Raw genomic sequence first — 14,559 nt, forward strand, 5'->3', positions numbered from 1 at the left:
TTCTGCTGTTGGGAATAGTAGACAGCACTTTACCACTGTGCTTTGGGGTCTTCTTAGATAGCAAAATAAGCAACAACAAGCACAAAAATGTGAAAAAAAACTTGGCACTAGAATAGACCTTGGAAAGGACCTTTGTTCACAGGAGGAGAGCTGAAATGAAGTCAGAGCTTCACTGTGTCCTACCTGAGCTGGGAACACATGCAGCAGGTGACTGACATATTTTGCCATTCAGCACACCTCTGCGAATAACTGGAAGTCATTGTGAGTTCTTGCTTGTATTGGGATGACAAACACATTTTAGTAAGTAAGAGAGTTTCCACACATCAGAATCCATGAATCCTGGGGATGGACACCCAGTCTCACTGTCTGTCTTTCACTAAGCCTGAGTCGAATGCCCACTCCTGGAACAAAAAAGAGTGATATCTGTTCCCCCTGAGCAACACAGAGAGTTCAGTCCATTCAGGATTGTCACCAAAACATAATGGCTGGGATGAGCAAGGGCAAGGGAGATCGGATGACGGGAAGAAAGAAGAGCGGCTAGCCATCCACAGCGCCCACTGACCTAGGCTACTCCTTCCCAAGGAAGAGACTGTTCACCTGTTTAAAATTCTCTCTTAGTTTCTAGCTTCCTTCACATGGAATTGATCAACTTTATATCTCAGGTTTCATGCAGGAAATGTTTACCCCCGGTCATGTTTATTAACCAGTATAAAACAATCAAACTGTCCTATATGAAAGTAAACATTATATCAAATTTATCTATTTTTCCCTTAAAAGATCAAATTTAATTTGCGTTGATTTTGTTCTTATTTTTGTTATTAGGGGCTATTAACTAGTGAAATTACTAAGGAGTAAAATTTTCATATGATCTGGAAAAGACTGATTGCATTCTACATGTATCAGGACAAATCCATCTACTTCTTAAAAGGTAAAGAAATAATGCTTATTTTGCATTACTGTGTATCAGGTCCCGGATTTGTTGCAATAACAGACAGTGGTTTTTGTTCTCATGATGTTTCTTCTGAGCCAAGGAAGCCGAGGTTTAGTCTGGGGAAGTAATTTCACCCATTTATGTAAAGACTCGGGCAGTGCTTACTGAACTTCTACATCTGCACACTTGGTGCTGGACATGCAGTGTTTCCAAAGAGAAAGAGGTAACAACGGGGTTAAGTAATTCATTCCCTCAAGAAATAATAACACTTTAAAGGCATCTTCATGCTAACGTTGAGCTAGCCAGGAAAGTTAAAAAGAAGAAAGAAAGAGAAAAAGTCCTGCCTTTATGGAGTGTGCACTCAAGCAAGAAACACTGGAGCCCACTTTGAGAAGTGTCACTGCAGAGGCGAGCACAGTTCCAACAGTAGCACACTTAACAGAAACAGAGATAAGCAATGGCACTTTAGTGACATCCTAAAGGATGCGTAAATGCATCTGAGGGGACCAGGAGGTTTGGAAGGCATGACGGCAGCTCACTCACATTTGCTTGACTAGGACCTTTGGGTGTGGGCGGGATGGCATTGTCCTTCTCTGTTGATCTCAGCCCTGTGAAATGTGAGCGGGAGTGAGACTTGGTAGGTGAGACTCTTGGGGCCGGCATGATGGGAACACCAGATGCCCCCATGCATCGGGATCAGGGCTTCCCTTGGGGATGCCGAGCTTCTTAGCCACTGTTCCTCAGACTAATCATTTCCTAGGACGTTTATTAGTATTATAATGAACAAAAAGGTTCTGAGTTCAAATAAATGCCAAGAATGATGTGTTAAAGAGGTTAAGTGTGTGCCTTTACTACAGTATTTCCTGGTACTTTCAGTCTTCTAATGAGTCTTGTGAAGTTACAAAAGGAAGTCCAAATATGTAGTATTCCTGAGACTTGTTTGACTCACATGTCACTAAGTCCAATGGTTATTTTCCAGTCCTTACATGATTTGATTGCTGAGTCACATTTGACACTGCTGCCCTCCTTTCCTAAGGTGTCTTGGCTCATCTACTCATGAGGTGTGTATTAACTATTCCAATAATTGTTTATTGACCATGTTGCATGTGCTGGTCACTGCGGATAAGGCAGGGAGCCCCAACAGGCGTGTCTCATCTTTTCCTGGGCAGGTCCACTGGCAAAAGTGGACTTTACATTAGCAGAAGCATGCTTAATCAAGGTCACAATAAGTTATGTTGAAAGGAAGGATCTTAAAACTAAGGAGACCGATCTATCTAGAAAGGTATTACTGAGGCAAAGAATGTGGGGGAGACAGGAGGAAAGAGCAAGTGTCACAAAGGGCCTGCCCCCTTGCATGAAAAGCGCAGTGCAAGCCTGAGGAAATGTTCATTAGTCTGGTACGGCTTCAGCACAGAAAGAATAATTACTTGGCAGTAATCACCAAGTTGTCATAAATACCTGATGTAGGTGTATTAAGATTTGGTTCCAAGCAATCAGGTTGCCCATTGGAGGAGTCTGGGCTGGAGAGAGCGTTGTGGAGAAGAAGCAGTCCACCTGGAGTCCACTGCAGTGACTAGTCCATAGTATTATGTAAATTTCCATTGAAGGGCTGAAAGAATGAATTAAGTAATGCTTTATACTTTGAGTTCTCTCCCATAGATTTTCCAAAATTTGCAAAGCGATGCCCTAATTCACAGTTTTTCAATTTTCTATCATTTAAAAAGCAGCACCCTATTTGAGTGCTTTTCAAACGTTAACATGAGTGTAGATCACCCCCAAACTGCAGCAGGTCTAGGGCGGGCTCGAGGTTCTTCGGTTCTAACAGCTCCCAGGGGAGGCTGAGGCTGGTGGCCCCGGAATGCCCCTGAATGGCAATAACCCAGGCACTGAATCCAAACCTCTATGAACAGAGCAAAGTGAACGCAGCACATAACCTTCGCAGCTAGTGTCTCTCACAAATGACAACCCATAAAAAAAATCTGAAAAGTTAAAAAAAAAATTGTACTGTCTCGCTTCCTCACTAGAGATTTGAAACAATTAATCTGGAATGGGGTGTGAGCATTGAAAGTCTGAAACAGCTCTCCTTCTCAGCTTAGCCAACAGCCGTGGCTGCGAGTCGGTGTTTGGTATGGAGGTCCACCTCTGGGCCGCTTGGAGTTCAATCCAACCCCATCGCCCTCTCCCGCCTCCCTCAGTCCCTCGCCAACCCCTGCGTTCTTCGCTTATTAGCCTGGCTTCTGCACAGATGGTGTTTGTGTGCATGTTGATGACTTCCATCACCATCAGCCTGCTCACTGCCTGCGGGTGAGGCAGATAAATCATCCGCGCAGGTGTAATAGGGAACGCAAGAAGGTCTTCTCCTGTGATACATTCTATCAAAATCAAAACCCCCTTGGCCGACTTGCAAGGAAGTGTCCTTTGTCATGTTAATATGAGAGAAAGCCCATGACACCTACATATATTTACTTTTCTTTCCTCTTCGCTTATTATTTTTTTAAACCTTCCAGATGTTCAGAAGCTTGGCATTTAATATCCCATGTTTGACCTTTTAGTCTTCTGCCATCTGCCAGGCAGGGTGTTTCAGCAAGCTAACGTGAAGAGGCATCTCATAACAGATGAACTCAGTTGTGACACAGTTTAACGATCCTAGGCAAGGTAAAAAAATTCCAATACTAATACCTAGTTGAAAAAGGATTCTCATATGTCTCCCCCAAATCTTATAGCATCAACCTCTGGACACTGTGTGAAGAGAGGATCAGGTCCCAACATAGCCTGTGAGGTCTTCGTCGGATTATATCCTTCTCCCCTTTCACTGGTACCAGGGATGACCGACTTCTATTGTTAATTTACAACAATAATTGCATTTGGCTTTTAAGAGTTAGGAAATTTCCAGGGGAAAAAATATCAATGAGATTGCTATCAAAATATTAATATGTAATATTCAAGTCTGTTAGCTTACCTAATCAACAGGAAAACAATTCAAACAATTTCATATTTTAGGGAAAAAGAAAACAAAACACTAAGAACAAGAATAGTGTACTTCCTACAACAATTGCACTGGAGCCTTTTTGCTCATAGCACCTACATATAAAAAAATCTTATTGATAGGTCATCCTTAGCATTATCTCATGTTACAACTACCTTTTTTTCCTCTTGTGCCCAAAGCTCCCTACCTTTTTTAGGCTGGGAGATCCATGAATTTCAATTTGTTCTTTCTTTTCCTCTCTAATTTTTCATTCTGCACTGAGCTCTCACCATACATATTTTCTCTTCAACTAGGATGTGTATCTACTTCACTTTCACCTGAATGCTAATATAATTCCTACTTGGATGCTAACATAATTCCTATCTCCCCTATTTAATCTGAGAACAAATACAGTTTCAAAGCATGTGTCTGGATAGAAGAGGAATTTAAACAGTTCAAAGATGACCAGTGGTGGGTGTGTGTTGATGAATCTGTAGCCACTGGACACAAGGAGAGTAATTTATGAGAGTGAGATAGTAAAGTTCTTTTTTAATTCAGAATGTAGTTTTTGGTGGCTTGGTGGGAGCCAGGGTAAAATTTTCAAGTTGGCCCAGGAAGAGGGGCCTCTTGGTTCCAGGGCTCACCACTGAGATGTATAAAAGCCTTTTTCTCTACTCCCAAGCTTTGTTCTATCTCAGAGGTTAGACCCTGGGCTGAAGACTGGTAGTTCCCCAGTGATCCTTTGTTTGTGCTCTCATCAGTGAAAATTCCTCCTAAAGACTAGAAAAGCATTTATTAATATTCTTAGTTTTTAGTTCAATTGCTATTTTGAGCATTTCAGAGGGATTTAATGTCAATTAATTAGTAAATTAGAAATTAAATGGAGCATTGTCAGAAGCCTCTGTATTACTGATAATCAACATAGTATCTGTCACTAATCATTGATCTGATAATACCCATAGAAACAGGAGAACAATAATGAAATACTTCTATAAATTTTCAAAATAATTAGTTTCCTATTTCTAGAAAGTCTAAAAAAATTCTTCCTCTAGAAAGACATTTCTTCCTTAATGCAAACGCCCTGAACACATTCATCCTCCTGAAAATGACTTTTAATCCCCTGAATTTCTTTGTAGTATCTTTTTTCAAGTTGTAATTAGCTAGTGTGTTCTGACATATTTGCTCAGATATCTTTATATATACTGTTTACATCAGAATCATTATTTAAATCTGTATCTGAATCCTATTATATGTGTATAATTTGGGGCAAGTTTCTTATTTAATTAAGCTTCTATAAAATGGAAATAAGAGTAAATTTTATGGTGCAGTCACTATGAAATAGTATGGCAACTCCTCAAAAAATTATAAATGAAGCTACCTTATGAGCAAGCCATTCCACTTAAAGGTATTTATCCAAAAGAAATGAGTTCACCGTTCTGAAGAGATATCTGCATCCCCATATTCAGTGTAGCATTATTTACAATAGCCAAGACATGAAAATATTCTAATTCTCTACAAGAGAGAGGTCACTGTCACAGACAGCAAAGGAACCTGTGTCTAAGACTACAGACCAGCAGTACTCAAGCTGCCAATGCCCAATGTCAGAAGGTCTGTGCCCATGTAAGTGACACAGATGTTTCCACTATAACTGACACTTAGGATGGTGCCTCAGGCATCCCCAAGTTATGGATGCCATGTCTAATTAGTGTCAACTGATGGTCACTGGTGCCAATGCAGCACCAACAAGAGTCCCCAAGTTGGGGTGTAATGAAGAAGGAAAAGATTTGGTGCAAAAGTGCTCAGTTGTAATATAAATGGCTGTGTGAACAGTACGGCCGTGAAACAACTCTGGGGTTAGTCCTCCCCCTCCCCCCAATTAGACAGGTCTGCTCTGCTCCTCCATGGCTTGGTCTGCTCTGCTTTACTGCCTTACTCAGCTCTGGCCGGGGAATGCATTCTTCAGCCTGTGGTCAAAAGGATGCCCTCTGAGCCCGAGGGGAATTGGCTTATAAGACAGGACTATCCCTCCTCTTGTCCATGATTGGACCATCCTCCTGCAAATAAGGTCTCAGAATTTTCACAGTTTGATTGGTCCCAAAGGAACTGTCCTGATTGGTCAGAATAAAGCCTCTCTGATTGGTCAGAGTCACACAACTGTTATCGGATAGGAAAAACCTTAATCCTTTTGGTTGAAATAGGATTCCAGGAAACATCTATAAGGGCTCCCTCAGACGGAAGAAACACAATGCAGGCAGACAGCTCAGTGCTGAGGCAGGCGGGCAGATTAGTACCGGCTTCTCCAAAAGGTGAAAAGTTTGCCTGAGAGTCCCCTGTGTAGAACTGGTTCCTAGGCTATATGCTTCTTCTGCTTTTTTTTTAAAGCCCAGTTAGCCACTCTGAGACCTTTTTGGTAAGTGTCCTGTTTTTCCCTCAGGGTTCACATTATGACCTACAATTTTGAGGACTTTTTCTAGACTTTCTCTTGCTTAAGTATGAATTATTCCTGGACAGCTTCTAAATAATTTCTTAACTGCCACCTTCCCTACCACTAATCTTGGCCGGCTGGCATACCAGACATTTCTGACTATCAGTGGACATCTAGCAGATACTCATTGTAGATGGTCCGAAAGTCAGCCATGGCAGTATAAATCAGAAGTCTCCAAAACCCAGCTATCAGCACAATCACACACCGCTTCAGTGTTCTTTGAGTTCTGAAATGTGCAGACATGAGTGGTGTAGTTATTTCTTCATTCTGGAATGGTGTACGAGAAGAAAACTTGAAGTGAAAATCAAGAAACAAAGTAGGGTCTGTTTGGTCCTTGAACTGACTTTATAAGTTTAGATAAGCTTCAAAATTCCTACCTCATTTAAAAAATTAGGGGGTTGAAGTCAAGTATCTGTAAGGTTTCTTTCAAGGTTCTTTCCAGACCCAAAGGAGAACACCTGAAGAGAGCCTGCCACGGGGAGCAGCAGAGAGGACTCCACCCACAGCATTTCGGTTCTGTAGTTCAACGCTGAAACATCCGTTTGAATGATCTATTGTAGTAAAACTGAAAAGGGGATCCTCATCAGAGAGATGTTGCATGTGACACTTTCAACTTTTTGTTTCAAAGTTGTAGGCTTTAAGCTTGCTCTTAAGTTGTGTTTCTATCTCTATGAGAGAACATGGGTCTTCAAAAGAACATCCGAGTCTGAGTGTGTCACAGTGCAATTTAGGAAGGATGGCAAGCAAGGCAGTTTAAGAAGACAATATAAACTAGAGAGCCAAATTCAGAGACGAAAAAGACATTTCTACATTTAGTAAGAAACCTCAGCCACTATGTATTCAATGCATATAAATCTTTTGAAAAAACTCCCACTGAGTTTCAAATTGCACAGAGAAAGAGAATATATTTGTTATTTAGGGCAGGTTTACTATAGTAAATGCATATGCCACAACCAAATGGCTGGGTTGGTAATGGCATTACAAATGCTATGTGCATTTATTTCTCCTTAGCATCCACGACTGATTTGAAAGTAAAAACTGCGATTGTAATTCAAGTTGAAAAAAAAGATATTTTTTTGTATCTGGAAAGAAGATTTATCTCTCTTTAATTGACTCTTTGATCAGAATAAAGATTTATAAGAAGAAAATGCAATATGTCTCTAATAAAGAACAGGGGGAATGAATGGCCAAGTCATTAGCATTATCAGGATTCCAGGAAGGCATGTGCTTCATAATGAAGTAACCTTTATTGAAGCAAGATCATTTAAGAAGTGAATTTATTGGCTAGATTTGAATTTATCTGCCAAGAACTTCTCAACCGGCCCGGTAACAAAACCCCAGTTCTCATAGTGTTACAATAGCAATTTAAAATAAATATTTCTTGTCCTTATTAGGTACTTGACAAAAACAGAGGGCAGCCTATAAAACTCATAAAATCAGTGAGAATGTCATTTCTATTTTCCATAAAGGTCTCAACTCACAATGAATGCTGAGTGGATTCTAAACCCAAGTCCTGAAAATGCTCTCTAATGAGTACTAAAGAATTCTCAGAGTAACATCATATCTTTATAACTAGTGTCAAAAAAACAGCCTTTCCTGCCTGTGTATCAAAATGGTTCTCAGAAGGTCTCTGCCCATAATCTTTTATCATCTACAGGCCAGGTACTCAGTTAATGTTGATTACATTAATTTGAGAGGGTTTTGCTGAAATTAGATGGTGACACAAAGAGAGGTCATAGTAGAACTCATCTTTCCAGCTCTAATACTATGTAATGAAAAGGGGTGTTTTTTTTTAAAAGCTAGGATAGAATTCTAATAAAATTCCAGTTTTAATTTTGCAGATAATTGTTATCCTCCTCTTGCACACAGACTAAACTTCTCCCCCTTTCTCTTATCCTCCTCACTCTACAATATGATCCCTGGTTAAATTTTTGTATCAGCACCAGCACAGCTAAACATAGTTAGAGAACAAAGCTATGTTGGTTGGTCTCATTTTAAATCCATGATCATTAACTTCAAATGGTCTCTAATGCTGCCCAGAAGTCAGAACATATTTCCCTAGTGTAATTAGTTTCCCTCTCTCCTGGGCCACGTGGTCATACTTCGTCTTCTTTCCTCAAGCATCCAACATGCTAGCTCCCGATATCACTCTCTGCTGATAAACTCTCATCCTATTTCACTTAGAAAATGGAAATAATCTCACCATTTCATTTATCCACTAATGGTGTTAGTTCAACATATTCTGTCATCTCTTTTAATACACGTGATAAACTTTTCCCTCAAGGATATTGATCCAGCAATTATCCCATTAATCCTGCAACAATTTCTCTACTAGATCATTCTTATTAGCATATAGGCATGCAGTTACTTGTCCCATCTTAAAGCACAAAACCAAAATCACTTTACTTATCTAACTGCATTCCTCCAAATGAAGTCTCTCATTGTCTTTGCCCTATAACAGCAGAACTTCTTGAAAGAGTTGCCTATGTTTTCATCTCTAATTCTTCTCCCCTTTTTCTTTGAACACAGTCCAAGTAGGTTTTTGCCTCCACTATTCCATCGCAGCTACTTTGTCAAGGTCACCATGACCTTCATAGTTAAGTCCAATGGTCAATGCAGTCCTCATCTAACAGCCTGTCAACATCATTGGAGATCCATCTATTTTCAACTTTTATATACTTTCCTCCTTTGTCCTCACTCTCCTCAATTCACTTTTATCTCATTGGCTTTCTTCCTTATTTTCCTTTTCATACTTGTTCTCTTCTCTCCAATCACTTAAAGTAGGAGTACCCCAGGGAAAAATTCTTCAGCTTCTTATTTCTTTATGTCTCTTCCTTTGTGAGCCTGTGCAGTCACTGATGGCTATCAAATGCCTATTACTGGCATGGTATTTCCACCTAATTCCACAAACATATTTGTAACTGTCCACTTCTTATTTCCATTTACACATCTAATTTAGCCATCCCAAAATTAATACCCCCTAAAATAAAATCTTATTCCCCAAATCATGTCATTTTGAAATAATTCTTGACTCTACTATTTTTCTTACACTGTAGAGTTAATTCATTAACAAATGGTGTTGTCTCTACCTTAAAAACATATAAAGAAATCACTAAAATGCAAAAATGTCCTTTCACCATCAACATTAGCCATTATTAAAAATTGTAAAAAAAAAATGTAAATTGTGAAATAAGTAAATCAGAAAAAACTAAGAACTATATGATTCCATATATAGGTGGAGACTCAGGGACATGGAGAAGTGTGTGGTGGTTACAGGGGGTGGGGGGGAGGAAAGAGAGGGAGGGGGTGGGGGGAAGGGAGGGGCACAAAGAAAATCAGATAGAAGGTGACAGAAGACAACTTGACTTTGAGTGATGGGTATGCAACATAATCAAATGTCAAAATAACCTGGAGATGTTTTCTCTGAACCTATGTACCCTGATTAATCAATGTCACCCCATTAAAATTAATAAAAATTTAAAAAAATTATAACCTTAATACATATCTCTATCTAAAAAAAAAATTCAAAGCTGATTAACTGAAATTCTATTTTGGTTGTTACCAATTATTTTTTAAGGTATGAGTCAATGCACCATTGTTTGTAACATATTTGTTAATTAACCTACCAATGGTGCAGCTGGAATATAGAACACAATTAAGTTTTCCAAAGGCTTGAACAAAATATGATCCTTCTTGATAATATTTCAAGCACTACATGTCAAAAGAATTAAAAGGAGAAGCTTCTAGTGTAAATATGTTCTTGAAGGTTAAGTCACTGGGCCCTTAGCAACAGGGCAGCTGCCCCCAGTAAAAGCACCCTGCATGTTATCTACAGACCAGCACAGAAGGGCAGCCCTCGCTCCATCTGTGCAAGGTTCCACTCATGCAGAGGTAGAGTGCAAGTTCAACAGGAAAAAGGGTAACCCTGAAAAAAGATGTCATTCAAAATTGGTTTGAAAGATGCTTAGAAGCCATCTAATGAGTTGCTTCTCCTGGTATCAGGTGATAATTATTCACATGGCAGCAAATTCCAGGAACTGTGTCATATTCAGTAGGTCAAGATGTTTCAGGATCCTTGTTAATTATAATAATTATGACTTTGCTAACCTTTATTGAGGACTTACTCTGTGCCAGAACAATCACTGAGTACAGGTCATATGTCATTAATCTTAAAACAAAACTAGGCCTTTTGATTTCTCCCTCTAAGCCTAAGGCATAATAATTTACCAGTGTTAGCTCATCCCCACCACAAACACCAGCCAGCATCATGTTTCTCCTGAAGCATTTTAGTACCATCCAAGTAGTTCTCCCAGTGCCCATTCTTGTACTTTAATCAGTTCTCTACCCAGGAGAAGACTCATCTTTCCATATGGTCATGATAGACCATGTGTGTCTAGCCCACACCTACCCTACCAGCTTAATTCCATATCACTCTTCTATTCAGTTTCTGTATTCCAGTTGCATTAAACTTTTTTAAAAAAACTTTTCAGTTGTTTGGAAATGTCTTGCCTCTTCATGACATATAGAACTACACTCTCCTCCTATATTAGGCACATTTTTCATACTGATTTTCTCCTATGTCACCTGGCATGTTCCTGTTCTTTATTTCTCCAAGTCTCAGTCTACGTGTTACATGTGTCTTTAACCCATACCTCTATTTCATAGCATTTACTATACTTAAATGTAAATAGTCCATTGTGCAATTATTTTGTCTCCATCTCCGATACACTGGAATGTAAGCTTAATAAGGGAAGGGACCACATCTTCTTGTTGACTTCCTCTATCCCTCGTCAGCAGCTACATGACGTAAAGATAATTATCTCTAAATATAAGTCATTGAAGAAATTAAAAGACTTTTATAACTACAGAATTAGGGGAAATTGACATTTTAAATGAGAAGCATCATTTTTCACTGAGAAAATATCACTTATAAAAAAACAGAAAAAGTAAAATATTTGCAGACCCATCTCTGTAATATTATGATCAATATTAGATTATAATAATGCCTCCAAAAGAAGGTGACCATAGGAAACAGCAGCTTATATCTCTGGAAATTCACAGGCAGAACTGAGGGTCAATTTACATATATCCATATATGCAGGCACAACATCAACTCACTTTAAAGAGAGAAATGTTTCTTTTTCTCTAATCCAAAAAAAAAAAAAAAGAATTGACATATATGAGACAAAGATTAATGACTGTCCACACTGATTTGACTTTTCTAGAGCATTCGACTCTGTCGCTTGCTCACTTTTCCTTAGCATGTTTTCCTTTCTTAGCTGAATGTGCTCCTCTCCTGTTATTCTTGGACTTGCTTCCCTGACATTTCATTCTAAGTCTCTTCTTGAATGCACTGGGTTTTTCCAGTTTCCTGATTTTAGACTGCTTTTTAATATATACATTACTTACCTACCCAATTCTATGTTGACTGGACTTTAATCATTAAATTTAAAGCAAAAAAAGTCAGTTTCTTTTTTTGTTGTTGATGTTAGCATATCAGATTTTTCATATCCTACTCAAAGTATCTGTTGAATGCCCACTGTGAACCAATGTGTTATCCATGGGATTGACAATCTGTAACAAAAGAGGGAAGATCTATGCCCTCACTGGATTTACAATAGAGCCCCAAAAAGACTATAAATCAATAAACATCAATATATTACTAAAAGTCATATATATTACTCCCTGGCCAGATGACTCCATTGGTTAGAGCATCATCCTGAAGTACAGAAGTTACCAGTTCAATCCCTGGTCAGGGCACATACAGGAATAGATTGATCTCTTTCTCTCTCACTTCTCTCTCTCAAATCAATAAAATAAATATTAAAAAATTTAAGCAGATATGATTATGAAAAAAAATGCATAATATGTTGAGAAAAGAAAACGCAAGAGACAAATTTCATGGGTGTCAAAGATTACCTTCTGATAAAGAGCTGATTCCTCTATTGTGGATATTCTTTAGACAAGCCAAGCATATGGAGAAAAGAAATCTGGCCCAAAGATAAGAAAGGAACTGTGTCTCTGAGGATAAGTAGTAGTTGTTGGCGAGGAAGACAAACCCTAAAAGATCTCTGGTTCACAAAATCTTGAGTCATCAGCTCATTAAACTGGAGCATCTGAGATGGCAAGTGAGGCAAGTAAGATGCTTGAACCCACTAAGAGTTGGGAGATCACCAAGGTCCAAAAGAAAATGTAAGGCTCTAAATATGAACAAATCTAACACCCCCGAAGTGGCAGGGACTTTGATGGGGAAGCTGTATGGGTGCCTGAGTGGAGCAGCCTTGTAAGAACTGTAGTCCAGCTTGATATCACAGACTACCAAATGAACTGTTCAGATGTTCCCCAGGAAAGAATTTGCTATAACAGCGGTTGGCCTGGGAGCTATATCCTTCCCACTGTGCATTTGTTTTACATACAGTCTTAATGAAAACAACCACACTTATTTAAATTATTTATAGCTGCCTTCACACTACAACAGATGTGGTTAATTGTTGCAACAGATGCCGTATGGCCTACAAAGCTTAAAATACTATTATCTGGTTCTTCTCAGAAAACATTTTCTGAGCACTGCTCTAATCTTATGTTTTCTAGTCTTCTGCCTGGACTGTCCTTTAAGTCATCTTTTTTACCAATGGAACCCCTAATCACCCTTTGAGACACAGCCCAAGTGTCACCTCTACTGAGAAGACATCTCAGAATCCAACTTGACTCTCATGCCCCAAAGTTGATCATGCCTAAGCACATACATCACTGTATTTATCACATGGTACTACAATCATAATATGTCTCCTATGATAGGCTCTGACTCTGTCCCATTCATGTCTCTATGTCTCACATAACTTACAACATATCTGGTACAGAACAGGGCACAATAAATATTTGATTGTGTAAGAGAAGGCATCAATGTTAAGTAGATGGAAAGTCCTTTGCTTTAAAGATGTATTTCTCCTCCTTAGATATGTCAGAATTTACTTATAAGTTAAAGTGCTTATTTAATTATAAGCACTCATGGGTCCTTCGCAAATCATTTTGTAACAGTTTGTTTCAGAGAGTACAGGAGTCAACTGATTCTATTAACACAAATGACCCGGGTGATTTTCAAATGACAGATTTGTTTTTGTTAGTCTTGTGAACTAAGTCATTTGGGTATTTTTGCATTTCCATAAAATACTAATATATTCACTAATGTAATCCAGCAGTCTTCTTCTAGACATGCAATTAAAGTCCACTCCTGTCTTAGTCACCATTTATCAGAAATTTACTGGCTCTGAAGGTTATCAGAATTTAGCTCCAACAGAATACAGAGGAAGCAGATATCCCTTCATAGAGAATTACCCAGATAAATTTTTCTGAACAAGGAATTAATAGAAAGCATTGTAAAAACTCACACTTAGTGCTCAGTTGAAAGGTGGTTTTCAAGATAACTATTAAGAAAAAGAGATTTCAACCATAAATGTTCATTAAATTTTATACTGATTTCAAACAGCAATTAGTTGAGACTGGTATTCACCGATCAACATCATCAGAAATACTTATTGCATTTCCATAGTTGGCATAATTTTCATGCTTAGCATTGATGAGACACGAAAGTATTTTTCATAATAATTATAAGAAAGTAGTAAAAGAGGCAGTCCCCATAGGTGTTTTCAAAGAAAAGCTAAGTTTTCAAAGGTGACAGTACAGACTCTATAAACAGTGACTTTAAAGAGTTAGTTAGCCCCAGCCGATGCTCAGGTAGTTAGAGCATCGTCCTGATTCACCAATGTTGCAAGTTTTATCTCTGGTCAGGGAACACACAAGAAGCAACCAGTGAAAATATAAGTAAGTGACCTGACCAGGCAGTGGTGCAGTGGATAGATCATCGGACTGGGATGTGGAGGACCCAGGTTCAAAACTTCGTGGTCACCAGCTTGAGCTCAGGCTCATCTGGTTTGAGCAAGGCTCACCAGCTTGAGCCCAAGGTCGCTGGCTTGAGCAAGGGGTCACTCGGTCTGCTTTGGACCCCAGGTCAAGGCACATATGAGAAAGCAGTCAATGAACAACTAAGGTGCTACAATGAAGAATGGATGCTTCTCATCTCTCTCCCTTCCTGTCTGTCTGTCTCTATCTGTCCATCTCTCTGTGTCTGTCACACACACAAAAAAAAGAAAATATAAATAAGTGGAACAACAAATGGAT

The sequence above is a fragment of the Saccopteryx leptura genome, chromosome 5 (assembly GCF_036850995.1).
Source record: "Saccopteryx leptura isolate mSacLep1 chromosome 5, mSacLep1_pri_phased_curated, whole genome shotgun sequence".
NCBI lineage: Eukaryota > Metazoa > Chordata > Mammalia > Chiroptera > Emballonuridae > Saccopteryx > Saccopteryx leptura.